The 26,980-nt window shown below is 46.7% G+C and overlaps 1 protein-coding gene across 1 annotated transcript in view; it reads right to left on the bottom strand.

The window, feature by feature from the left end:
• Positions 1-26,980, bottom strand: part of DNMBP (dynamin binding protein) — a 534,728-nt gene that overhangs the window by 456,151 nt on the left and 51,597 nt on the right. The window contains exon 2 of the mRNA XM_078643534.1: positions 18,762-18,926. The gene's annotated coding sequence lies outside the window, so the exon portion shown is untranslated. The remainder of the gene's footprint in view (positions 1-18,761; positions 18,927-26,980) is intronic.

The raw sequence follows: 26,980 nt of genomic DNA, 5'->3' as shown, positions 1-26,980 counted from the left end.
AAGGATTTTTTGACCTAATGTGTTTTTTGATTCCTTACTAATTGCAGTTCATGTATATGTGTTTGCATTGTTTAGCCTCAGTTTTGGGGCTGCATTGATGTGAGAAAAATTATATATGTACATACATATATGTGGAGCGAGATATATGTGTTTTATACATATATATTTTTATATTGTTTCCGGGGTCCCGCACATGGGCGGGAATATTCAGTGCTTATGACTATTGATGAGGATCCCCTGGAAGAGAACGTCACTCCTGCAAAGGCTCACCACCCTCGGCGCCACCGGGGTGCTCGGTCGGGTCGTTCCGGCCAGGCAGGGAATCCAGCCAGTCACTCACATTCTCTGGCCGATCGAAAAAGAATGTCCGTTCCTCATACTCCACACGAAGCCTGGTAGGGAAAAGCATGGCGTACTTCAATCCTAAGTCCCGTAGACGTCTCTTAACTCCACGAAAGCCCATCCTCTGTCTCTGGACAAGCTGAGTAAAGTCCGGATAAAAGTTCACAGTGGAATTCTCGAATTTCACCGGGCCGCTCACCCTCGATGCCTGCAGGATAGCATCACGGTCCCTGAAGTGGAAAAGTTTGGCGACGATAGGCAGCGGCGGTGCGCCCGGCTTAGGCTTCCCCCCCGGGACACGGTGGGTGCGTTCCACTGCAAAGAACTTGGACAGACCAGAAGGGGCAAGATAGTTCTGGACAAGGTCTTCAACCAGGAGATCAACAGAATGAGCCTCAGGATTCTCCGGAACACCTTTGACGCGAATGTTATTGCGTCTTGCCCTGCTTTCAAAATCCTCCAGCCGATGGGACAAGAGATCATTCGCCGATTTAAGATCACCAAGTTCGGTCTGAAGTTCCGACACATCGGTCGTGAGGCTAGAAGTCTTGAGGTCCAACGACTTCACCTTCTCGTTGGTCTTAGACAGGTCGGCTCTAATCAGGGTGACATCGATGGCAACCGTGTCGATTTTATGAGCGAGAGCCTCATATTGCTGACCGATGGTCTCCTTCATGTTGGTAATGGCGCCCATGATGTCCTGCAGGGACAAGTCCGTAGGGGAGATAGAGTCCTCCTTCGCGCCCCCCGGGGTATGGCCGGTGATTCCAGGGGATCCTTTAGGCTGGGTTTACCGGTCCATAACATTGGACTGGACCGGTCCCCCCCGAAGGGGCGCCTTAGTCCTCCGTTTCTCGGCGTCTCCCCTGGCAGTCATGTTGGAAGATATGCCCCGAAGGGGCCCGCGAGACCTGGTGAAAATGGCCGCTCGCGGGCCGGGCACCAACAGTCGACCGATGCGAGTTGTGCGGCCAAAACAGAGACACAACCTGACCCAATCCGTGTAGGCGGTAAAGTCTCATTCACGCTGCAAAGAAGCTGGACTGGTCCCCTGCCAAGCGGAGCCGATCCTATAATCTGGTTGGAGACTTGACTGCCCTCCATCAGAACCTCCTCAAAGTCCTTTCTGTCTTCTTCAGGGAGCTTTGCGGTAAATCTCTGAAGTGAGTCCCACAGAGACCTGTCATACCTGCCGAGCAGGGCTTCCGCGTTAGAAACCTTGAGGAAAGAGGCTGAGGTGTTACACACCCTTCTCCCCCATGAGTCCTGCACCTTGCTATCCTTATCCGGAGGTACCGTGGATGAGGAAGCCACCGCATTGGATTTTCTTGCCGCCGTAATGATCACTGAATCTGGCGGGGGATCAGCTTTGAGGAACAGAGGATCCTCTTCCGGAGGACGATACTTTTTGAGAATCCTCGCTGGAACGGACTTCACCGTTGCCGGAGTGAGGAAGACTTCATTCACATGTTCCATTATACCCGGAACCAACGGCAACAACGGTTTGGGTGCTGATCTATGTTGCAGGGTTTCGAATATGACAGTCGTCTTGACTTGTGGAGCTGTCATCGGTACTCCCAGTTTCAGGGCTCCCCTGCCCAAGATATCTTGGAACGAGAAAATATCCTCAGTTGGAGACACTCTTGAGCGTGGACTGTTAGTAAGAGTCGGGGAGTAATCCCTGTGAGATCGTGTTCTCGACGAACTTGAAGAACTACTTGTCCTCCTGGACCTAGTTCTTCTGCTAGAACGCGTCTTGGAACGAGATCTCTCTCTGTGACGAGAATGTCTCTTGCTTGAGTGTTTAGAACGAGACCTTTCTCTGCGAAGAGGTTGGTCTCGATATCGCTTTAGGCGCTCCGCCGTCTCCTTGTCCTTTGCCGTGGTGAAGAGGTCTATTCCACCTTGGGGAAAGATGAACAGAAGGAGACTTGTGGATGGGATCCTTCTCAGGTGTACGCGACCGTTGAGGTCGTTCCGTTCGATCCTGTTGCGATCTTGCAGGGGATTCGGACCTCCCCCTATTAGATGCGCCGCCCCGTCCATCCGAGGATCTGCCACTCCGAGATGATGAGGATGATGAGGAAAGACTCACCAGAGATCCAGAGGGAGACCTTGAGCGAGATCTTTCTTCTGCAAGTCTCCGTCTCTTGGCGGGGGGATCCTGCACTGGAGATTGTTCCCCCTCCGCAGCCGATGCTGAACCTGGAGAACCCAACTGTGGCTCTAGGGCATGAGTCTGGACTAACAAGTCACTTCCCTTGTCCCGAACCACCTCCTTTGATTTTGTAGGAGTAACGTTCTTTGTTTGCGAAGAACTTCTCTCCCTGGATCTTTGTTGATCCCTCGACAGTGGTTGTATCGACGCCGAGCGCCGAGCAGGAAGACGCCCCCTCGACGTCGACCGTGATTTCTCCGTCGACCTCGGGTGGCAATGGCTGTCCTTCGACGTTGAAGGCTGTCTGTTCGACGTCGATGGAGGCTGTTTCGACGCCGATCGCCGTTGACTTGATGGCGACTGGGCGTGCCTCGACTCCAAATGCCGCTCCGACGTCGAACGCTCTCGTCCAGGCGTCGACGTTGGCTGCATCGACGTCGACCGATGATGTGTCGACAGAGGCTCCCTCGACGTCGAACGACCATGGCTAGTCGTCGACCGAGGATGGCTCGACGTCGAACGTCGATGGACCGACGTCGACGGAGAATGCCTCGACGTCACAGCATGACGATGCTGTTTCGACGTCACACGGCTCGCCGTCGAGCTCTTCCGCTTCGACGGCGACCTGTCCCTCGACGCTGACTGAAGCGGAGGTACCTTCCATGTAGACGCTGAAGACATCTTCTTCGTCACCGTCGACTGCTTCTCCAACGCCGATCCCGACGTCGAATGTGAACCAGTCGGGGCTCCTCTCGACGTCGACCGCGTCTTCCGACTTTTCTGCTTCTTGGGAGATCTTCCTCTCTCAGAAAGCCCATAAGCTCTAATCCTCTCTCGATCCTTAAGAGTCCTGGAAGATAAAACCTGGCAGTGTTCACAGGTTTTAGAGGAATGAGAGTCTGGTAGGGACAGGATACAGACTGAATGAGAGTCAGTCTTTGCCTTTTTCCTTCCACATGAAGGACAGTTGTTGAAGAGAGAAGGCATCTTTGACAGGAAAAATACCTTTGTTAAGCACAAAAAGTGTTCAAACAGCACTCTATGTCTAAAAGACGTCGAGTGAAGTCAAAAATTCTAGTAAAAGCTGAATATTTTTTGACAGAAAGTCAAAAAGAAAAGGAGCTGTTTCACCAGGGTCCAGACTGAAGGAGCCGGAAAGAACAACTGACCTAACTGTCACCCCTGAGGCATGATGGGAAGCCTGGGGTCATGGCTGCCTTAAAGGCACGGTGCCAGTTATTGTGAAAATGGTTTCATTTTCTATGATATTGTTTTACAATGCAGCCTGAGGGCTAACAATGTCTATTTATAAGCAATTTTCAGGATTTATGAGTGGTTTGACTCATTAAAACACAAAGTTCAAGGATTTTTTGACCTAATGTGTTTTTTGATTCCTTACTAATTGCAGTTCATGTATATGTGTTTGCATTGTTTAGCCTCAGTTTTGGGGCTGCATTGATGTGAGAAAAATTATATATGTACATACATATATGTGGAGCGAGATATATGTGTTTTATACATATATATTTTTATATTGTTTCCGGGGTCCCGCACATGGGCGGGAATATTCAGTGCTTATGACTATTGATGAGGATCCCCTGGAAGAGAACGTCACTCCTGCAAAGGCTCACCACCCTCGGCGCCACCGGGGTGCTCGGTCGGGTCGTTCCGGCCAGGCAGGGAATCCAGCCAGTCACTCACATTCTCTGGCCGATCGAAAAAGAATGTCCGTTCCTCATACTCCACACGAAGCCTGGTAGGGAAAAGCATGGCGTACTTCAATCCTAAGTCCCGTAGACGTCTCTTAACTCCACGAAAGCCCATCCTCTGTCTCTGGACAAGCTGAGTAAAGTCCGGATAAAAGTTCACAGTGGAATTCTCGAATTTCACCGGGCCGCTCACCCTCGATGCCTGCAGGATAGCATCACGGTCCCTGAAGTGGAAAAGTTTGGCGACGATAGGCAGCGGCGGTGCGCCCGGCTTAGGCTTCCCCCCCGGGACACGGTGGGTGCGTTCCACTGCAAAGAACTTGGACAGACCAGAAGGGGCAAGATAGTTCTGGACAAGGTCTTCAACCAGGAGATCAACAGAATGAGCCTCAGGATTCTCCGGAACACCTTTGACGCGAATGTTATTGCGTCTTGCCCTGCTTTCAAAATCCTCCAGCCGATGGGACAAGAGATCATTCGCCGATTTAAGATCACCAAGTTCGGTCTGAAGTTCCGACACATCGGTCGTGAGGCTAGAAGTCTTGAGGTCCAACGACTTCACCTTCTCGTTGGTCTTAGACAGGTCGGCTCTAATCAGGGTGACATCGATGGCAACCGTGTCGATTTTATGAGCGAGAGCCTCATATTGCTGACCGATGGTCTCCTTCATGTTGGTAATGTCGCCCATGATGTCCTGCAGGGACAAGTCCGTAGGGGAGATAGAGTCCTCCTTCGCGTCCCCCGGGGTATGGCCGGTGATTCCAGGGGATCCTTTAGGCTGGGTATACCGGTCCATAACATTGGACTGGACCGGTCCCCCCCGAAGGGGCGCCTTAGTCCTCCGTTTCTCGGCGTCTCCCCTGGCAGTCATGTTGGAAGATATGCCCCGAAGGGGCCCGCGAGACCTGGTGAAAATGGCCGCTCGCGGGCCGGGCACCAACAGTCGACCGATGCGAGTTGTGCGGCCAAAACAGAGACACAACCTGACCCAATCCGTGTAGGCGGTAAAGTCTCATTCACGCTGCAAAGAAGCTGGACTGGTCCCCTGCCAAGCGGAGCCTTCTCACAGTCCGATCATGCCAGGCGCAGAAACGAAACCGAAAGTTGGGGTGGGGCAACTGGGGGAACCCCTCTGCTGTTGTTGTTCAACTTGGTCCCGGCCTCACACGCCACCAAGTCCCCGGCGCGCCGCAGGGTGGGCCCGGAAAGTTCGAATTGACGATATTTCGGTTCCCCGGGTCCAAATCAAATTCTGAAGCGAGTAAAGAGATCAGCCCAGGTTCCTCTTCAATAATCCGTCCAAGAATTCAGGATATCATCAGGATAAATAGCAAAGAGCGGCGGGGGTCCGGAGAGCTCTGTGCTCACGCGGCCATCTAGGGTGCCCGCGTAGCTCCTCCCCTGTCTGATTTCTAACGTGCTCTGTTTTTACAGTAAAAATAATGCTGGTGATACGTGTGTAAATGCCCAACCTTCATTTTACACCGTATCACCAGCATTCTGTTTACTGTAAAAACGGAGCACGTTAGAAATCAGACATAAAACATAGGCAAAGTCAAGGCCTTCCTCTCGCTTAGAGAAGGCCTTGGCTTGGCTTATATTTTATGTCTGATTTCTAACGTGCTCTGTTTTTACAGTAAAAATAATGCTGGTGATACGGGTGTAAATGCCCAAACTTTGTTTTACACATGTATCGCCAGCATTATGTTTACTGTAAATACAGAGCAGGTTAGAAATCAGAGACGCACGTGTAGCGGAAGTGCGCTCTTGGGATTTGCAAGAGGGACATATTTTGGCAGCAAAAAAGAAAAGAGGCTTCACTTTTCCACATTGTGGTCGCGGCGCCCCTGGCTCCTCATTACGGCGCACCGGGGTGCCGCGGCGCACAGTTTGGGAACCACGGGGTAAGGTAGTTCCAGCATTTGGTTCGAGTTCCTGTAAAGAAGAGGTTCAGAGCAAGGACGTTTCGTTAGGTAATTTAAAACGCGCACCCCTGCCCCCCCCCCCAATAAATGCCTTCTGCCACTGGTCACAACCTACAGATTGCCTGAGCTCCAAAAGGAAATGATGATATTTTTAGACAGAAGAAACCAGGCAGGGGTTGCTCACCCTTCCACTGAGTTATGCTCTTGGGGTTTGAGGGTGTTGCAGGTCAAACAAAACTGTCAGAGAATCTCTTGCATCTGTAAGTGATACAGCGGAGGCCCACTCTGAACTAAAGAATTAGTACACACACAAATATTGGTATTTTCTCGTGGATCTCAATTTAACTCCTTAACCGCGGCGCGAATTCCGCCACGGTGCGGGAGTTTTAATCAGTGGGCGGGGCTATGTCGGCCAATGGACCTGCGCAGCACCAGGGAGGTAGTCCTCGCGTTGGCCGTTGGCCGACGTGAGCACGGAACGGGTTAATATGCACTATTTTCACATAAATCAGAGAAGTAAGAATATCATAATAATAAAAAAACCTCATTTAAACACTGTTCTTCACACATCCCTAACCTTTTGGTAAACATCCCTAATTACATTGTATTCAATTGTCTTACAGATTAATGTACTAGTTTAAAATCTTTCATAATATTTGACGAGCCACATAGAACCCTCCCCCCTTGTACTGGCTTTTGTAAATGCGTGAAAATTTAGCACACAATTCTGTAAGCAAGAAAAATGAAGCCAGTCTTAATGTACGCCTGAATGTTTTGCTTAGCACTTCTGTCGGCCATTTAAGTCAATTAAGGGCGCAAACAAAGACCAGGTTAAAATGTTTTCAAGAACTGGGAAAGGTGTAACATTATCAAACATAAAGAAAAAGAGTGTGGCGCAAGACAATTCCCTGATTGTGCAGAACAGCTGCGTACATAGAACTTGGAGACACAACAACTGCTCAAAACGTCTAGCATTGCCAAAGATAACAACTGTCCTCGCGTACATGACCGAGCATCATAATAGTAAAAGTGTAAAAAGAAAACAAAAATATTAGAGAGTGCAACAACTTAATAAAACGCATTTCTAAACATCGGAGCAGGTGAGGAACAATTGATTATTCTCTTCCATAAAATACAGGAGGTCCAAAGAGACGTTTACTAGGCTTCTGGCCATCCACCAGGTGTAGAAGTGCCACTGGTGTGTCGACAGATGTTGCTAATACAAACAATGGCAGAATCAATAGGTTTCACCTGTGGGAACTACTGGTTTTGCCAATGCTTTTTGGCAATGCCACTGAGTATTGGTAAAAACACATGACACGTGAATGCCACATAATTATGTGGGTGCCATTTTTGTTTATCCTTTATTAACTGATCTAAAATAGCAGATGTCTCTTAGGTAGGTTAAATACAACGAAAAAACATGTAGGTGCCCAAAAGCAGGTCTGTGGAGGCTGCAGCAATCTGCTGCCTAGCCCTCCAAGAAATATGTCTAAAAAAAGAACAGCAGGGTGATGGGACAACAGAGGAATGGGTGGGGGAGCTGGTTGGGGGAGGCAATGGGAAAAGAGGCAGAGAGCAGGTAGGAGAGAGCAACACAAGGGAGACAGCAACATGAGGGGCAGTGGAAGAAGTAAAGTGGAGAGAACGTGAGCAGCTACAATGGAGAGAACAAACAGAGCACAAGGATGGGGCGTATTTTGCTGGGTAAGTATGGGGAAAACAAAAGAGAGAGTGGAGGGGACACATGCTCTCTTGTGAAGTGCTTAACCAAAAACTAAACAAAAAGTCCTCTAAAAGTGAGCAGTGGAAGGACACGAATCAGCCAGTCAAGAATACGGTACAACGGCTATGCTCCATGGAAGGAACAACCAAACATATATAAATGCTACAATACAATGCCTGATGGACAAGGAGTCATTGAAAAAGCAAGCAAATGAGTAACAATAAAGCGAACCAACGGTAAGCAAAGGGCGGGTATGTTCTTGGTAAGCCTACAATAGGTCTTTTGCAATCAGAGACCTTGTGCTGTCTGGTAGGCGCGACCTAAAAATGCGATCCGAAGCAACATCACAGTGTTAATTTAATGCCAAGCCTGTGGTAGCAGAAGTGGCTTAATGGTCCTTACACTGCTCACCCGACGGGTTATGGGAAGGCAAGGAGTGGTAAAACACGGATGTTATTTAGGGGTCGCATGTGCGACCCCCCCCCCCCCCCTGGCTTGCCCCTGGCCTAAGAGGCTGCAAAGGAAGCAACAGGAATAGAGGAACAGGAATTTTATGTTTCTCTTTCTTTAACAATAGTTGCTTCAAGAGGCATCTAAGCACAGAGCAAAGTTGAAACATTGAAATGTTTCAACTTGTCTGAGCACCTAAATTGTAGCCTAACCTTTTGAGTACTCCAGGTCCCAGCCTCTACCAAGTGGCAGTCTGCAGGCTGTGGATTATATGTTGTGTGTTTCTAGTGTCCGGTCATGCTTCGCAGTGTTCCTAGATCCCAGTTTTCTTGTAGTATGTTACATGCACCTTTGCAGAATAAAGCATTTTTAGAAACCTGACAGGAATCACAGCATTGCAGTCCCAGTACGTGATTTCATTTTACTTTTTGCATTTAAACCAATGCATGTTTTTGTTGCTACTTCAGTAAAGAACAACAGGAGTAAAACCCATAGACCAGGTTGAGATCTGGGTAAGTATACGTAATTGACAACAATGTCTGAACCGGATTCAATAAGGAAGACAGATACATATGTATGTACAAGACATTACAAGGTAGTGACAAAAAGGAGAAACTCCCTGTATTTTTTCAAAAGTGCTCATAGCATCATATCTTTAAATTCACTGTTTATACAGGACAGTGATAGTAGCATTGCGGGCATAAAATGCAAAGGCAACCCCAAGGGAAATTGATGCACTTTGTGCTTGTGATACAATGAGTGACGGCGCAAGTGACAAGTGAAAAAACAGCGAAGGACGCAAGGTGACGAAGTGAAGAGAAAATATATACAAGAATCAATGGTTCTTCTTCAATGATTGGCAGATATATAACTTTTTATGAACCAAGGCTGAGAATGCGCCGTGAATTGCGCTGTACAATTGATCGACGGCTTTTCGATCCTAATTAGTCAGGATCATCTTCAGGACATGGTTGCCAAATTTTGGGGTGTTGAGCGGTGACAAGGAGAGACTGGCCAGTGAGTTCTCTGTTGGGTCAAGGGATCCCCAGAATCCCCGCAAATCCCCATGGCGCGAGCAATGCTGGCCGCTACTGGAAGGTAGAGAGTCATTCCTAGGTGTGGCCAATAACTCACATACATGGACAGTGCATTCTCACTTTCTCTGCTGCCTGGAGATTAAAGAAATTCCTGCAAGACAAATCTCTGTGGGCCTCTTTGCAAGTCCAACAGTAATCCTTATGGAGCCAGTAACAGCCATTACTAGCCTAATTGGGGTTACAAGATTAATGGTAACTCCCCAGAGCTAGTGCATTTGGCCCAGAAATTTCAGCCACTGATAATAGCAGAAACGATTGGGTGAAACTTCATATAGAAAACGGAGATTTAGCGGGGTTATAGGGTGCAAGCATTCCTGATTTCCTGCCTAGTTCCAAATTTCTGAAGGTACCATCAGTCTACGCATCATAATGCCCAGTAATTATACCTAACCAACGGAGTTAACCATGCCTGAATAATTCGAGGTACAGGGAGCAATCGTCATAATGCTCCTAGGCTATGACTTGCCTTTGATGTGTGTGGGGGTGCACTGAGTGCAACAAACCCAGAGCCTTCAGCAAGGTGGGTGAGGCACCCTGGCTGACATCTTTCCCCAGACTACAGTGCCTTCTGCAAATGTCAAACTTTTAATTTTTTAGAGTAGTAAGAGATGAAATGGGCAAGAGTGAGGGGTATGAAAACTATGAAAGGTGGAGGTAAGAGAGGTGCTACTAAAGAAGGAGCCTAACAGAGGAAGACAGAATCCGGAAGATTGAAGTCAGAGAATGTTTGAGGCAGGTGGGACGGAGGGGGAGGTATAACAGATATTTAGAGAGGGTGAACAAAGAAAAAGCTATATTTAGTTGTCAAAGATAATTAGGACGATTGTATGGGAGCAAACAGAGAACTCAAGACCTGCTAGTCTAATGGAAAAGGGGATGCAGTAATAACAAGAAAGGTGGAGTCGAGGGGGAAACTGGGAAAGATGTAAGTTAACGTGAAACAGGCAGAGAGAAATGGGAGCAAATTAGAGTGATGAAGTTGGAAGTAAGAGGCATACCCTGAACTCAAATGAGAACGAAGGGCATGCAAAGAAAGGTAAAAGAAGAGATGGAACCCATCTGATACAGCGTTGAGAGAATGAAAAGGCGATATAATGGAAAATATGTGAATAATAATTGTATTTATATAGCGCTTCCGCACCTCTGACGAGGAGTCGAAGCACTTTTGAAGCTAGTAGCACACTACTCCGGAACTTAAAAGTGGTGAACTGGTATAAGGAAATATGAAAGTAATTTGAGCTGTGGACACGTTATTCTGTTATATAGATTGAAAATGATAATGGAGGGATAGAAAAAAGAAGTGTTTGAATATATATACCACTTGCTACCCCTATTGAGGTGTTGAAGCACTTTTTGGCAGGTAGCACACTACAGTAGAACCTAAAGAGGATTAGTGGGGAATTAGTACAGGGGAATAGGAAATTAATTTGAGCGGCGGATATGTGAGTTTGTTATTTGTATTGAAAAAGGATAGTGGAGGGATAGAAGAGGGAAGGGTCTAGAAATTATTTACCTAGTGAACAATAGAAACGGGGAGTGGGTGGAACATGTAATGGAACTGTGAGAATAAGAGAATGGGAGAGGAGAATGCATTACAGGGTGATGTAGAAAAACTGTTAAAGCGATGAGTATGACATGAGAAGTTGGAGGTTAGAGGAAGATGGGGAAGAGAGGCGACAAAAAGATAGCAGCTACGTACATGAAAGGGATTGTGAGGCAGGGCTGTCAGATGTAGAGATGGTTAATGGGATGAGATGATAAAAGTATGAAAGATATCTCTGTTTCATTAATTCTACACTAATTGTAGACTTTATACCCTTAGTGGTGGACTTCCTGTGATATCACCAGGGACAAAGGTCACATGGCAGCACTCCTGGGACGACATCAAAGGCCATATGATGTCACGTCCGGTGATGTCACGGGACCAAAGGGCATGTGATGTCAATTCCGCTGGCATTCTAGTGAATAGACATCAATGGGTTACTAAAGAAAGTGATCATCTCAGAGTCCTATTCATCTTATGTTTCTGCCACTGACTGTCTTACCCTTAAAACGATAGTAGCAAAAACAGTGCCAGGGGTACAACGGGCAAACACAGGTAGCAACTTCTGGCCCTAAATACCAGCTTGGCTGCTCCTCTTTTGGTGACAAAGCACCAACTCTATTGAATGCAGATGAACATTGAAGTAAAAGCACAGACTACGAGAAATTCAAAACCTAGAGATTTAAAACAACGTTGTCAAAATCAGGTTGTTTTGTTGCAAGCGTAACACTGCTCGTACAAAATTAACACTGAAGCAAAAAGCATATGTAATTCTGCAACAACCATAAAAATCATACAAGCATAAGATTTACTTGCAAGCCACAAACTATTCAAGCTATCTATTTTGCCTTATGCCTGCAACAACTGGAAATATATGTCGCAATTACAAATAAATGGGTGATAGATGTGGAGAAGTGTGGCTCACTGGTTAGAGGAGGCAGACCTGGAAGCAGAGGTCAGCTCGGGACCAGGGTTCAATTCCCTGCTCGGCAGGGTCTTGAGTCCTAAAATGTCCATGGACTCGACAATTCTCGCTCCGGTGCCTACTTGATTCACGGGTTCACACTCTGCGACTCTGGGCAATAGCTTGCTTAATCTCCACAACGGCCCCTCGCGGCGGGATGCCTGGCTTTCACCTTGCGGATACCCTGCCGGGGTTATCTCACAGGGGAATACCAGGACGGGTTCCCTAAGCAAGCGCTTAGAAACCGCTTGGTGATTTGCGCTATATAAATTCCTGTACATTTACATTTACATTTACATTTACATTTACATAGTTTAGTTGATACAAGGTTGCGTGACATGTGAGCTACAAACTTTAATCATGCCTCAAGAAACAAGAAATAACGTATTTTAAAAATGCAGGATGAAAAAGAGGATCCTTCTTTTGACACGCAATTTCTGCAACTGACACCCAGCTTTCACGAGGCATTGCAATTTACCCTTTCCCGCCTCAGCCCACATGCACACAGGGGCGGCTCTTCCATTAGGGCGAAGGAGCATCCCCCCACTGCTTTCTCGAAATGCGAGAAGCATAAACATAAAATGGTATTTTAAATACCATTTAATGTTTTTGCTTCTCGCGCTGCGAGAAAGCAGGAGGCAGGGTATGCCTGGTTGGGGGCGGGCGGGTCCGGGAGCGGTGGCTTGCCCAATGCTGTGGGCCTAGACTGTTTGGTCGGCCCAAACCAGTCATGCACACTCTACATTTTCTCTCGCCATAAGTTGGCAGGGTATGCTCAGACGTGAGTCCCTTGCTCACTTTGCCACTGGATTCAAGCAAGCCGGGCTGAAGACGGCTGAAATGCCAGAAACCGGTCCTCGGAAGCTTGTTTCCGGTCCAGGAAAGGCATGGCTTGGCAGTTCGGACTGTACTGTTCCCATGAGGCACAGGGTCAGATTGATTTGCATATGGCCATGTCTGAACTGGTGTGGCAGAGTGGGCTAAAGAACGGTGATGGATTAAACCCAGATCTGTTGACTGGGTGGGAGTGTTTGATTGGTTCAGATGATCCGTCCATCACCACCCCCTTTTGTACCATTTTATTAGATGGCGCCCTTCTCCCATCAGGTACTTTGCCTGCACTAATTCATGTGTTGGGGGCACTTTCCTGGTGGCAGCCCAGTACTTCTTTGTATATCGGGGTATGGCAGCATGTGTCATATATAAATCACCTGAAACCCCGTTCTCCCGTGTGAAATCCTCATGGTCCATCAGTATGTTATTGTTGAAGAGTGTGCCTACCGTTTTCACCCCTCCTTCGTACCAGGTGAGGATGCTATGTCTTGTGATCTGCCCATTCAGTGTTGGGAGTCCTATGAGGGGGATGTTATTTGCATATGGGATGCACTGCCTCGTGTATTGTAGTGCTTCTTTAGGTCTCGTGGCGATTACCGCGCGAAAGCGCGGTCTCGCCAGAGACCTATTGTCACCGGCTCAGGTTCCCAGGAGACAAGAGATGGCCACGCGCATAATCGGAGCAGGCCGCGTGCGCGTGTGCACATCTTCTGTCTCCTGGGAAGCTCTAACACACACAGCCATACCTTCCCCTGCTTTCGTGCACAGACACACACGAGCGCACATACACGCACGCACACATACAGAGACACACCCTCCCCCCTTGCCCCCCCCGCCGCCGCCGCACACACATGAGCGCACCCTCTAGCACAATGGCATTTTCCTCGCGCCACTGAGACCGCCTCCCCGGCCGCTTCGTAGCAGTAGCATGACTTTCATTACCGTGTTTGCATCCTTTCACCTCCTCGTCTGCTGACCCTTGGATCCCAGGGCCTGCCAGGGTGCTCCGAGTGCTGGCCGAGGCGCGCGAGCCTCCTCTCCCCAGCGCGCGCGCCACCTGCAGCGCCTCCTCTCACCAGCGCGCGCGCCACCTGCGGCGCCTCCTCTCCCCAGCGCGCGCGCCACCTGCGGCGCCTCCTCTCCCCAGCGCGCTGCCACCTGCCGCGGCTCCTCATCCCCATGCAGCAGGCGCGCGGAGATTGAAGTCACGGCATCCATTGTGAGTTACATATGCCCTTGCCAATGTGCTGGAGGCGTTGAGAGCAGAAATGGCAGAGGAGGGAGAGAGCGCACCCGCATGCAGGAGTAGGAACCTCCACCCATCTAGCACCGGAGTCCCGTGCTGGGACCAGCTTAGCCAGCATCGGGCGGACTACAAGCGAAGCATTGGGTGAGTGCAGCCTGTGGGGAACAGTGCCTAAGAGGACAGGGAGGCTCTGATGTTGAGGGGGCTGGGGTGGAGCAGAGTGCGCAAACATGTACTGGGGACCGCTCTGTGTTTCGGGGATGCTCAACTGATGAGTTGTTTTGCTGGATGAGTGTGTGTGTGGTGGGGTACAAAAGGCAGCTAGAGTGTAAGTTGGGGAGTTTTATTTCAGTGCTGGTCGGCGTGCACATCTGGTGGTCGCATATTTTAAGGTGGGGGTGGTAGTACTGAAGCTATTGGTTGTGCATTGGGGAGGGATTGTTGGTGGTTCGTGCTTGTGATTTTGGCTGGAGATTGGTAAATGTGTTCATTGAAATGTTAAGTGGCCCTGAACAGCGTGGTGCCGCCGTCTTGCGAGGCGTTGTAGTGAAGAGGGGGATTTCAGGAAGGATTCAAAGCAAGTTTATTCCGCCATAGATCTCAAGAGAGCGTGAGGACACGCTCAACACACGTGCCTGTCTCTACATGCATGGTACACCATGCGACTGGCACATGATCATTACAGGCCTGTATAGGGGAGGGGGGGTGTCCTCCCCCATACAGGCCATTTGCCTCAGTCAGGAGTGATATGTATGGGTCTCTGGCTGGCAGCCTTATGTGCAGCCTGATGTGCGGCACCACGCTGTGCAGCTGAACACATTAAAATTAATGAATTATCTGAACTGTCTGCCTTCCTTCCTGTCCATCCACGTCAGTACTCATTTTTGGCACCCCCAACCTATTTTTTATTTTCAACACATTTCCGGAGAAAAAGAGAGGGAAGAGCACGCAAAGGGGTTAGAGGGAGAAACAGAAGAAAGAAAAAAATGTCAGAAAGGAAAAAAGCAGAAATCTACATAATTGACGTAAAAGGGCAGTGGATTAAAGAGGCATAAGGTGAATTCCGGACTACAAAGTGATATGGGTCACTAGCAGCCTTAGGTGCAAAGTGAGGAACAGCGTGACGCTGTTCAGGGGCCTCTTACCACATTTAAATTAACACATGCCCGATGGCCCCCGTCCCCGACATCTATCCATGCGACAAGACCCTAAACGGGCCTAGTTACGACTTTGACAAGCATTTACAATGCAAAAGGGCTGGCATTTGAGAGAGTTTAACCTATTGGCATTGTAAATTACAATGCCTTTTATTTACGTTTTAAAAACCAACACATAAATGAAAGGCATTGCCATTTACAATGTCAATAGCTCAAACTCTAACAACTGCGATACCTATTGCATTGCAAATGCTTGTTCCAGTATGCAAGAGCGATGCGTAATAGTGCCGGTGCATCTCGAGGGATCTTGCTCCGCGGCAAAAGGAGGGGGGCGGGGAGAGGGGGGATGAGGGAGGGGGTAGGGAGGAGAGAGACAGACAGACAGACCTCAGTAGTTGTCTCGCGCGGTGTATCCTATTCCCTGTAAATTCCGGCCTGCAATCCAGTAGGAAAGCCACTGGAGTTGGTTCACATAACAATATGCACGGAGGTCTGGTGCTCCCAGTCCACCCCTGCTGGTCCCTAGTTGCAGCTAAATCATTAAATTTCAACTTTTGGAACACGCTGGCTATTGAGGCAAACCCAAAAGGATGACTGGAAAACATGAACACTCCAAATTGCATACCAAAAGCTGTCAGGTCAGGTGCCTCTTATTCCAGAATCACCTGGTGAGATGCCGATTTGAGATCAATTACTGAACAATATCGGGCTCCATTAACAGCAGCCAGCAACTCCTGAATTCTTGACAGGTGTTGGCAATCTACCACACTATTTGCACATAAGCACAAGTCATCATTTTGTTTTTAACGCTATTACAGCAAAAATCCACTCTGCACAGTTTGTAGATTCAATAAGTACACAACATGTCCAGATGCTGCTTAAATTATTGGTACACACCCAAAGGTATGATAAAGACTTTGCAGTGTATAGGAACAGCCCCTTTGTTTTTTAGCTTAATGAGGTGGGAAAAACTTTACCGGTCCCACACTATATTTTTCAATAATTCTTTCCATGTTAGACTGTTTCACATCCACATGACCCAACGTCACACCACTTAAAACAATGGGACAATCTGTACTTTGACAGAGCATCACACCAAGTTTGCTTAAATCATACCTACCAACAATATCCTTACTGTTGATCGCCACATATGCTTTGGGTTGCATAAAGCGTCCCAGAAATTTTAGCTTGTCCTCAAAATACCCTAACATATCTATATTAAAATAGCCAAACACTAAAGGGTTTACATCAGTGTCCATCAAATCGATGCGTTTCCACTTGTCTTTAAAACTGACTTCAGAGTATAGCAACTAGAGAACACGAATCAGCCATTGTGTCAATGGCTATCTGTACCAAACCCATCGGTGCCTTAAATCCAGAGTTATCATCATAAACATTGTAATCCTCCTTGTTAGCATGTAAAGTAAGAACGACATTTTCTAAAGTATCATTTACATCTTCAACATTGTTGACTGTTGTGCCAGCACTGAATTTTGTACTTCTCCAGACCGATTGGAAAATACCTACTTTGTTAAATTTAGCAAATTTTCGTTTAAATACTGGAGACCTGGGATTATTGCTTGGATGAGATTTAGAAACGCATCTGAAACAGGTAAGATTAGACCTAAAACTACACGCTTTAGTAATCGTTTCTCCCCCCCTCCCCGCATCCCCCATTTGAACAGAGCCAACTGGTAAGCCTGCCTTAACTTCCTTCGATGTTAAAACTCTTGAAGGTAGAATAGTTCTTTCAATGCCTTCGGCAATATCTAAAACCTCCGATAGCTGAGGATTTCAGCATTCCAACAGCCTGTATTGCTTTTTTTCGATTTACAATTGAAAACAAATTGGTCCCTTATACATGTGTCACAATTTGCAGCTAACGCCCTTAAAGTTGCAACGTACTCCTCCACCAACTGGCTATTCCCCAAATTGTTTTCTTTTGTAGAAGCTATGGCGTTCTATCATACCAATGGACTCCTTAATAAAGTGCTTTTCCAGTCTAGATACTGCCATTTTAAATACATCCAAAGGTACACTTTCCCTTTGTGATGCAGGAATATATTTTAAGTTTTCGAAAATTTCAATAGCAGATTTCCTGGAAAAAACCTGAAACATAGGGCTAATTTCTTATCTGCTGAGAATGCTCCATCATCATTTGCTACCAGGTAATTCTCAAAACTTTTAAACCATTTTTTCCAAATTAAAGGCGGTTTACCTGGTGTTTTTAAAAATAATGTTGGCTGATTGAACATCTGTGCATTAGCCATAGTATTTTGGAACTAACTGGTATTTCACCAACACCCTTCAAATGTGCTGTCGTCCGTAAATACACAAAGTACCTTGCTGTTTGAAATGATATTAAATCTTGATTTAGTATATATTATTCTAAAACTAATAAAATACCTTGAAATGTTTTGTGAATTGTTCTCTGAAAGCATGCACGTCTCTGATGAAACACGCAGCCCGAGAATCCAGTTAAAAGTGTGCACCTTTGAACTAAAAGTATATGCGTCAGGAATCCGACACATAGATTAATTCAAGCGTGCACGTCACAAACTCTGACATGCCGGATCAATTTGCTGACAAGGTTGTGCATCACTGTTGCAATGCGCGCAAGCTTTGATTGATAAACTTGCCCCAAAACGGCTACCACACTTCACATTAACGCTGTGCCGTCATGCCTTCTTGTGTGCGCTCCAGCTGAAACGCATCCGCCTCTTGAGCAGCAAGCGTATGCACCACCTTTGCGCATGCACAAGCTCTCCACGGATCCACACGCACCCGCAGCGTCAAAGAGGTAATGAAACCTTGTATCAAGTATTCAAAACACACAGTACATGTAAAAATATAGCGTTTGGCCGAAATATAGCATACCACACGTCGATCTCCTTGTACACTGCCCACGGTGCTCACTGCATGTAAGGGGTTAGCCATAACGCCAAACCTTTCAATTCTTCAGTGTACAAAGGTGCTGTCTCACAGTGGGCTGATTCAATTCTCGCTAATCGCCATTTGATACTAATACAAACAGCAGGCAAAGTTGAGTTTCTTGTAGAAGTTTAATCCAGCATAATAGCCCACTGGTGAGGAGCGGTATGGCGCTGCTTCCAGTTCAAAACACCACTCCAACATGAACCGCGTTCTACATTACATCCTACAGCATAAAGGCATCACTACACTCCATGACACCTGTCAACAGAGCAGGATGATTCAAACCACACAACACCGCTTGCCGGATATATTCCTGCTCCACATATAACACCCTGTGTTTGATATACTGTTTCAAATACAGCACGCCGTTTGATATACTCCTGCTCTACTTACAGCACTTTAAATTTAAAATATCACTGCTCCATAAACAGCATCCAGTTTTTTATATGGTCCTGCTCTAGATACAGCACCTTGTGATTGATGATTTCCACTTAAAATGAAAATGTTTTCTGTAAGGCACTCCACTGTTTCTTATGTTATGTCAAACACATCAAAAATTGTTATCAAAAGGTAGAGATTTTTCATTCTTAAATTCGGTAAACAGAGTGTCAAATATTTTAACAGATCAAATACTGTTACAGCCTCATTTAGAAAGCAGAGAGAGATAAATACTCACGGGCTAAATTCTGATAATTCTGTAGTTTTCAGCGACAGTTCCTGAGCACAGCAAGCAAATCAACGTGTAGCTTTCCTTGTGTGAAGAACCCCAGATGCATAGCACTTCGAGAACACTGGTTCCATTTACTCGTCACCTTGAAAATACTTTTGATTTCTGAACAACCTAGAGTATTCCACAAAACAAATCATAACAGTAAATAAGCAATCGAAAAGTAAATAATTAAAACTATAAAAAAGCAATAATTTACAATAAAATGTAAAGAAGCACACATCCCCAAACTAGGGTTTTTCCTACGTTGTTGTACGTAACCCATTGGAATCTAAACCTTTAGGTACCCATGCACTGGTTCACTTAAAAGAATGCAACCCTGGGTTTGTTGAAAGGATATGGGAGTTGCCTCAGTCTCTCCTAACACTATTCCCCTAGCAATGCCTTGGCAAAAGCAATGGCACAGTCTACAGAATGTACACGGCGACTGAATCTCAGTTTTATACTGTTCTAGATACCCTTAATATTACAAGTGGATTAATAGAGGATTGTGGGAGAGGTCCTGTGCAGAGAACAGTGCTCACACATTTCAGGGCGTAGCACTGGTGAAACCACCGGCCACAGTTAAGATATTTCACTGTCAGAGGCAGAACCTACCCAGGGACACCCACTGGAAGGGATGAAGCAAACTATGAGCTGTGGAACCCAGAATAAGGTGACAAGGAATCTAACCAAAATATTTCAACAAATGTGTGTTGTAGCACCATGGTTCAAATGATTCTACGTTCAGCACTGTTAGTTCCACTCAATGAAAGCAACACAAAGGGGCTAGATTCAATGAGGGACTCAATGCTGCTATGAAACTGTTGACATATGATTAAACACATACATAGGTTTCAGTGACCTTTCTAGGCCATGCTCCTTCAAACGACCAGGTCTAGATGCTCATTGTTGGGTTATATGGCAGGTGTACATGTGGATAGGTTGGCGAAGTGTAGTGCTGGCACAGTTTGTCAGCGTCTCTAGCAAATCTGAAACCATCTCCAGATGTGCAGGAGCAGCAGTTACACCTTTGTCATCCAATCACAGATTAAGACCAGGCAGTGAATAGGCTTGCGCCAGAGAATCATATTCCTGGCACACTCTCTAAATGAATGTGGCAGAGCGTCCTTTTGAAGAACAAATGAGTACAAGATACTAGATCCAGCAGGCCAGTGATTATGTAAAACTGTGAGCCCAGACAGGAAGCAAGTCCAAATCAGAAAGTGATGTGCTTTCAAAATGCAACCCCCAACCAACCCAAGAAGGCCATATTTGTGAGCATGGTTCTTAAAATAGAATGAGAAGGGAGTGTAGTACCTCACATTATCAAGCCACAAAATGTCGTCCTGCCATATCATTGTGACTAGAATATTGGTTAACCCAATACCGTGAAAGCAATTGGATCAAAAGGAGTATAGATTTACTATTCCTGGCACTGTATCTACATACCTTGAAGACATATATCATCAAGATACACAGCTGTGGAGCCAAGTATAGTAAATCTATAGTTGCCTATATCTACTTACATTCACAACTTTAGCAGTCAATATGCAGGTCATGATATTAAGGAAGGACACACTATCACAGGAAGCAACCTGCTACAGGAATAAAGCACTGTTACAGAGTTTGTGGTCCATACTGGTGTATCCAGGTCAGGAGGCATTAACGAAGAGCATCAATGTGGTAACAGGGCATATGGCTTTGTTTATGTTTTTAGTTATTCGTGCAGTAACTGACCGCAAGATTTAGGTTGATGTGGCAATGACCACCTCTACAAGGACTACTAAAAGGTGCTGCAAATAAGATTTTAACAGCGATCAGAAAGAAACTCATTTGATTCGGAGGGCTGTGAGGGCTTTCCTCAAGGCACATTCAGCTGCCGGTCCTCTTCACTTTAAAAGCATGTAAGGGATTTCTAAGAGTCGGGATCTTTAACTGAACCTTCTACTCAAGCACTTGCATTTAAACTCCTCTTGCTTACTCTACATCAGCATCAAATGCTCCTCCATCTTTTGTGTTAAACTTGTTTCTTATGCTCTATTTCTCGTTCTTTCCTCAATATCTGTTCCTTTCCCTAGCAGTGGTTTATAAATGCTGATTTATTTACATTCTGTATGCTTTAAGATCACTTAGTTTATTCATTTACATTATGCTTCCCCTCCAGTTTTCCTAAGTGCATGTATAATCACACATAGTTTACTGATCCAGAAACCTAAAATGTAAATATTCGTGCACAGATACTCTAAATCCTTGAGTCATCTACAGACGACTTTCTGAGCACATATTAATACTGGTTGTCTGGTCTACCAGCAAACCATTAGGTGCCACTAGATTCTGAAATGTTTTTTTCATCACAATCCCTAAGAAAACAAAAAGCACCAATCATCATCTCGTACACTTAGAAGTGAAGTTTCCATAGCAGAGTGCCATTGCTGATAGACAGTGTAGGTCTGCCAGTTAAAACCGCTGCCGCTAATTTAGTCATTTGCAAAATACTTCATTAAAAGCAATGCAAACTTTACGTTTAAAAAAGAAAAGTGGCAAACACAAAAATTGTAGTAGGCAAGCAATTATGCTTGAAAACCATTGGCCTGTAACATAGAAATGAAGCTTGGATTCTTAACTTGACATGAACTGACAGTGCCATAATACATTTTAGAAAAAGCCCATTAATATTGAAAAGCTTGTTTTTCACATTGAACAACCGTTGTGCAAGATATTATCTTTCCGATTAAGACATTGCAATTTCAGGAGCTAATGTTTATTATCTAGTCAATAGACACTTGTTTTTAGGTCGAGCGACCTATCTCAATGCGCATGCGCATTGAGCGGGAGCGAGATATATAGGGGCTTAAATAAGCTTTACCTAGACTGGCCATTGACTGGCGATTTGATGCTGTGCCCGTGCGCTTTTAGGTCAATGCGCTTGCGCATTGACCTAAAATGCGCGTGCACATCATCAAATCGCCAGTCAATCACCAGCAGCACTCCTCCCACACCTTTGAAGTGAAGCTTAGCTTCACTTCAAAGGCCCCTGCTGCTTCACACCCTCATGCCGCTCTCCCCGCTCCGCCCCCTCCCGCCGTGTCTCATTTCTACTCCCCCCCTCCCCACAGCAATGCCCTTCGTCTTGTTTCATCTGCCAGCACTGGATCACTCTGCCCCTCACCGCTGGTTCTCACCCCTCTTGCTCCTCAGCCCTCGCTACCGATCCCCCTCCCCGGACGCACTCTCCATTCTCTGCCCACAACCAGCTGTAACGTTGAACCCGACTCCGCCGTCGATCTTGCTCCCGCCTATCTCTCACCCTCCCCGGCACCGACTTCAATCTCCCTTTCCCCTTCACCACTGACCCCCTCCCCACCCCCCTTGAGCACGGGTTCAGACTGTAGCCTTTCCTTTCTCCGGTAATGGTATTTTCTCCTCTCAATTTCTTTGCACTTACTTTGATTTTTTTTTCTCTCGCCCTGTTCTTCGATTACCTCCCCCCATCCTCCAGCACCGCCCCCCTCCCACGCCCGTCATCCAGGAGTAGCTTGCTGTTTTTTCTCTCTTCCACATCTCCAACACCTCTATTCCCCCTCCTGCCACTCTCTCCAGCAACGCACTCTCCATTCTCTGCCCACAACCAGCTGTAACGATGAACCCGACTCCGCCGTCGATCTTGCTCCCGCCTATCTCTCACCCTCCCCGGCACCGACTTCTATCTCCCTTTCCCCTTCACCACTGACCCCCTCCCCACCCCCCTTGAGCACGGGTTCAGACTATAGCCTTTCCTATCTCCGGTAAAGGTATTTTCTCCTCTCAATTTTTTTGCACTTACTTTGATTTTTTTTCTCTCGCCCTGTTCTTCGATTACCTCCCCCATCCTCCAGAACCGCCCCCCTCCCACGCCCGTCATCCAGGAGTAGCTTGCTGTTTTTTCTCTCTTCCACATCTCCAACACCTCTATTCCCCCTCCTGCCACTCTCTCCAGCACCAGCTCGCGCTCCTTCACCCACCCTTTCCCCTCTGTCACCACATCTCCAGCCCCCCTCACTCCGACCAGCACCTTGAGCACTGAGTCTCTCTCCAGCACGTATACTCTGCGCACCCTGCACTGCTCTAGCTTACCCTTTCTTCTCTTTTGAACAAATTGGCCACATGCCACCCCCCGTCTCCCCTCAATCACTGTCAGTTGTTTTCGTCCAGATCCCAGTACTGAACGATGTCATTGATGACCCGCAGGGTGGGGACGAGACTGACAAAATGCTGCAACTCCGGGCCGAATTATCCGACAGCGCTATTATGTGGCTTTGAAAAGCAAATTATATGGTACATTGTGAATGAAACAAATTATGCGCCACCTTTTCACATTATTGTGTAGTTATTAAGAAACTTTTATACATTGATGCAAAATAGACCTCAATGATCCACCACATCCACCACCACCACATCCACCACCACCACCACCTCCACCTCCACCTCCGCCACCACATCCACCACCACATCCACCACCACATCCACCACCACATCCACCGCCACATCCACCGCCACATCCACCGCCACATCCACCGCCACATCCACCGCCACAACCACCGCCACAACCACCGCCACAACCACCGCCACCACCACCACACCCACCACCACCACATCCACCACACCCACCACCACTACATCCACCACCCCATCCACCACCACCACCCCATCCACCACCACCACCGCATCCACCATCACCACATCCATCGCATCCACCACCACCACATCCACCGCATGCACCACCACATCCACCACCACATCCACCACCACATCCACCGCATCCACCACCACATCCACCATCACCTCCACATCCACCATGACATCCACCGCCACATCCACCGCCACATCCACCGCAACATCCACCACCACATCCGCATCCACCACCACCACATCCACCGCATCCACCACCACATCCACCACATCCACCACCACATCCACCACCACATCCAACACATCCACCACTTCCACCACCACCGCATCCACCACCACCACCGCATCCACCACCACCACCGCATCCACCGCATCCACCACCACCACATCCACCACATCCACCACCACATCCACATCCACCACCACATCCACCACATCCACCACCACCACATCCACCACATGCACCACCACCACATCCACCACCACATCCACCACCACATCCACCACACCCATTACCACCACATCCACCACCACATCCACCACACCCATTACCACCACATCCACCACTACATCCAACACATCCACCACCACTTCCACCACTACCGCATGCACCACCACCACCGCATCCACCACCACCACCACATCCACAACCTGATCCACCACCTCATCCACCACATCCACCACCATCACTACCACCACCACATCCACCACCACTTTCACCACATCCACCACCACCACATCCACCACCTCCACCACATCCACCACCACCACATCCACCACCACCACATCCACCCCCACATCCACCACCATCACCACCACCACCACATCCACCATCACCACCACCACCACATCCACCACCACCATATCCCCCAGATCCACCACCACCACATCTATGTGTGTGTGTGTGGCTCTGTGTGTGTGTGTAGGTGCAAATGCAATGTTCTTGGATTTTCGTCACAATAAAATACACTGAACATAATCTTCACAAAATTTATTTACAAACGTTTAAGCTATTGCCATTATAAAATACAACATTTTTTATTTAAGTATTAATTATTTACAAAATTAAAAGCCATTGTTATTTGTAATATCAATACATGTAAGTCACATAAATACAACACACATTGCATTACAAATGCTATAGGTGTCACATTTGCGAAAGTTAAAACTATTGACATTGTAACTGACAAAGCTATTAAATTTGCTATTTTCAAAACCAACACATAAATAAAAAAAAGTGTCATTTACAATACCAATCGCTCAAACTTTCCTAATGCGAGACCTATTGCATTTCCAATGCTTGTTTATTAGACAACCAATAGTAAGGTTCCCACCACAGAAGATGCAGACTATAGAGTGGATAATTCACGGGAAGACGTTTTTTTAAAACAAGAAAGATGTGCTGCAATATTCAAGAACAAAAGACTGCAAGATTATTGTAGTCGGGTGAGAAAATGGGGAGTATAGCGGTTACCAGGTGCATGCTGAAATCCTATTGGCCACATGAAGAAGAAAGAGTATTAATGCTGCAAAATAGAAAATATGTATTTATATTAGTGTGTGTTCTTAGACTAATGTTCAGTAAGGCAGCGGGGGTCCCTTATCTTCAGACTCTCGGACAGGAGACTACTGATTTTCAATGACATCTCTTCACGAGTAGTCTTAGCTTATTTCTTGGTCTGCTGTTATTTGAGCTGAGAATACATTCCAGCTTTTTATACTAACGAGGATGCTTGAATCTCTCATCGGAACTCTTCCTGGGTATCTGAACTGACGCCTTTTCCCTCTCGCATTTAATTTTTCGATTTATTTAGAAAAGGGAGCATCTTTATGGAACACATTTGTTCCATCATTATTGACTAATATATTGACGTACTGTATTATCAAATATTGATTGATTATATTAACTACTGATTATGAGAATTGAAAAATAATACTATTGTAAAGATGACAAACTAAAAGATATAAAATAAAACCCTTGATCACCACCCTAAATCTCTTTATTGGCTGAATAAGAAGAAAGGTAATTGATAACGTTTATGAGTGACTGCAGCTCCTTACATCTTGGTCAACATCAAAGATCAATCGACCTGAAACACTGAGTTTTGATTGATGAGTTAGTAGAGAGCAACTCCGTGCTCCAGCAAAAGTCTGGTGGGAGAGGTTCGTCTTAAGCAGAGTTCTGAGCTTTGGCAGAAGTGGATTGTTCTTTGGTTGGAGATTTCAAGGCCTCCTAGTGTTTAGTGAGGAGATATCGGCAGTTATCTTCAGTAATTTAGTGTGTGGTCTAGCAGCTGATGGGAGTGTGGAGAGGGTAACATTGTGTAGCAGTAGATTCAGCCAGGAAACCAATAGTTCTTGGATACCAGGAAGAGTAGTCAGTCAGGTTTATGGAATAGCGGCTAATAGTTCCCAATAATAACTAAGGCAACATATTAAATTGTACCTAGATTCGGACCTCTCAGCACAATGCAGATGAATCATTGCTAATACGTACATAGGCAAGAAAATGCACCATGTTGCCTTCCGCTCTTCACAGGGAGGATCAATCCTCCGAAATGCAAATACAGCCTTCACAGGAATAAGATAAGTGATCATTTGGTGAAACATCTGAAGTCACAGGGAATAGATGGGGGTGGTACTAAACATTCGCCAGCTTGTGCCACTCAGCCAGCACTTCCCGGTTTCGATATGTAGCTTGAAACAGAAAAGAGGACCTCTGAGTTCTGGCGCGAGAAGCACTCAAAAGATGTACAGCAGCAGTTCTGGGCTGGTCAGTTGGGCAATCCGGTACAGCAAGATGGGCCAGCTAGAAAGGGGCGATATGTAGTGTGCTATGAGTTTACTTCCATGAGGAGAATAACGGGGCAAATTCCCAAGATAAAGGACTAATAATCTGGATAACTTGCTAAAATACTATAACAATTTGCTCTACGGTGCCCTTTGACATATACGCCCATGGAAAACACGTAGTAGCACAAAGTAGCACCAGGATAGCTAAGGGCAGCAGAAGACCACACATTCTTCCCAGGGTTTGTATTCTGGATTCACAAAAATCAGGAGAGCCCTTGAAATGCATAAATTCTCACAGGTAAGAATGGTCAATATGAACAATGTGGACCTGAAGCTGCATGCAAATCTGTGTGTATGCAACTTCATCTGGAAGAATTCAGAACCCGCATTTGAACCGAAGAGTCCGGTAGTCAATCTTAACAGCCTATGCCCCAAGCATCCTTCCAGATGTGCATACTGCACTACTGCATGCAATCAGGCATACATTCAGAACCCGTTACAACAATATTTCTCAATAAAACCTATGATAAACTTTCGTACTCTTTATCACCAGGTGCCCGAGGCCATACCCAACAAAAGCGAGGTCCCAGGGGGGGCGTGGCTTAGCGGGCGATCATGGCGGACGTGGCTTGCTAGAGCTCCCGCCGGCCCGACATTTCTCCTGGCATTATCCTGGCCCCTGAACCCTAAGAGTGCTCCACGACCGAGGTGACCTTGGCGAACGA

Source organism: Lissotriton helveticus, chromosome 5_1 (genome assembly GCF_964261635.1).
Source record: "Lissotriton helveticus chromosome 5_1, aLisHel1.1, whole genome shotgun sequence".
In the NCBI taxonomy this organism is placed as follows: domain Eukaryota; kingdom Metazoa; phylum Chordata; class Amphibia; order Caudata; family Salamandridae; genus Lissotriton; species Lissotriton helveticus.
Note: the sequence above shows the minus strand (reverse complement) of the source record. Positions and strands in the feature narration are given on the sequence as shown.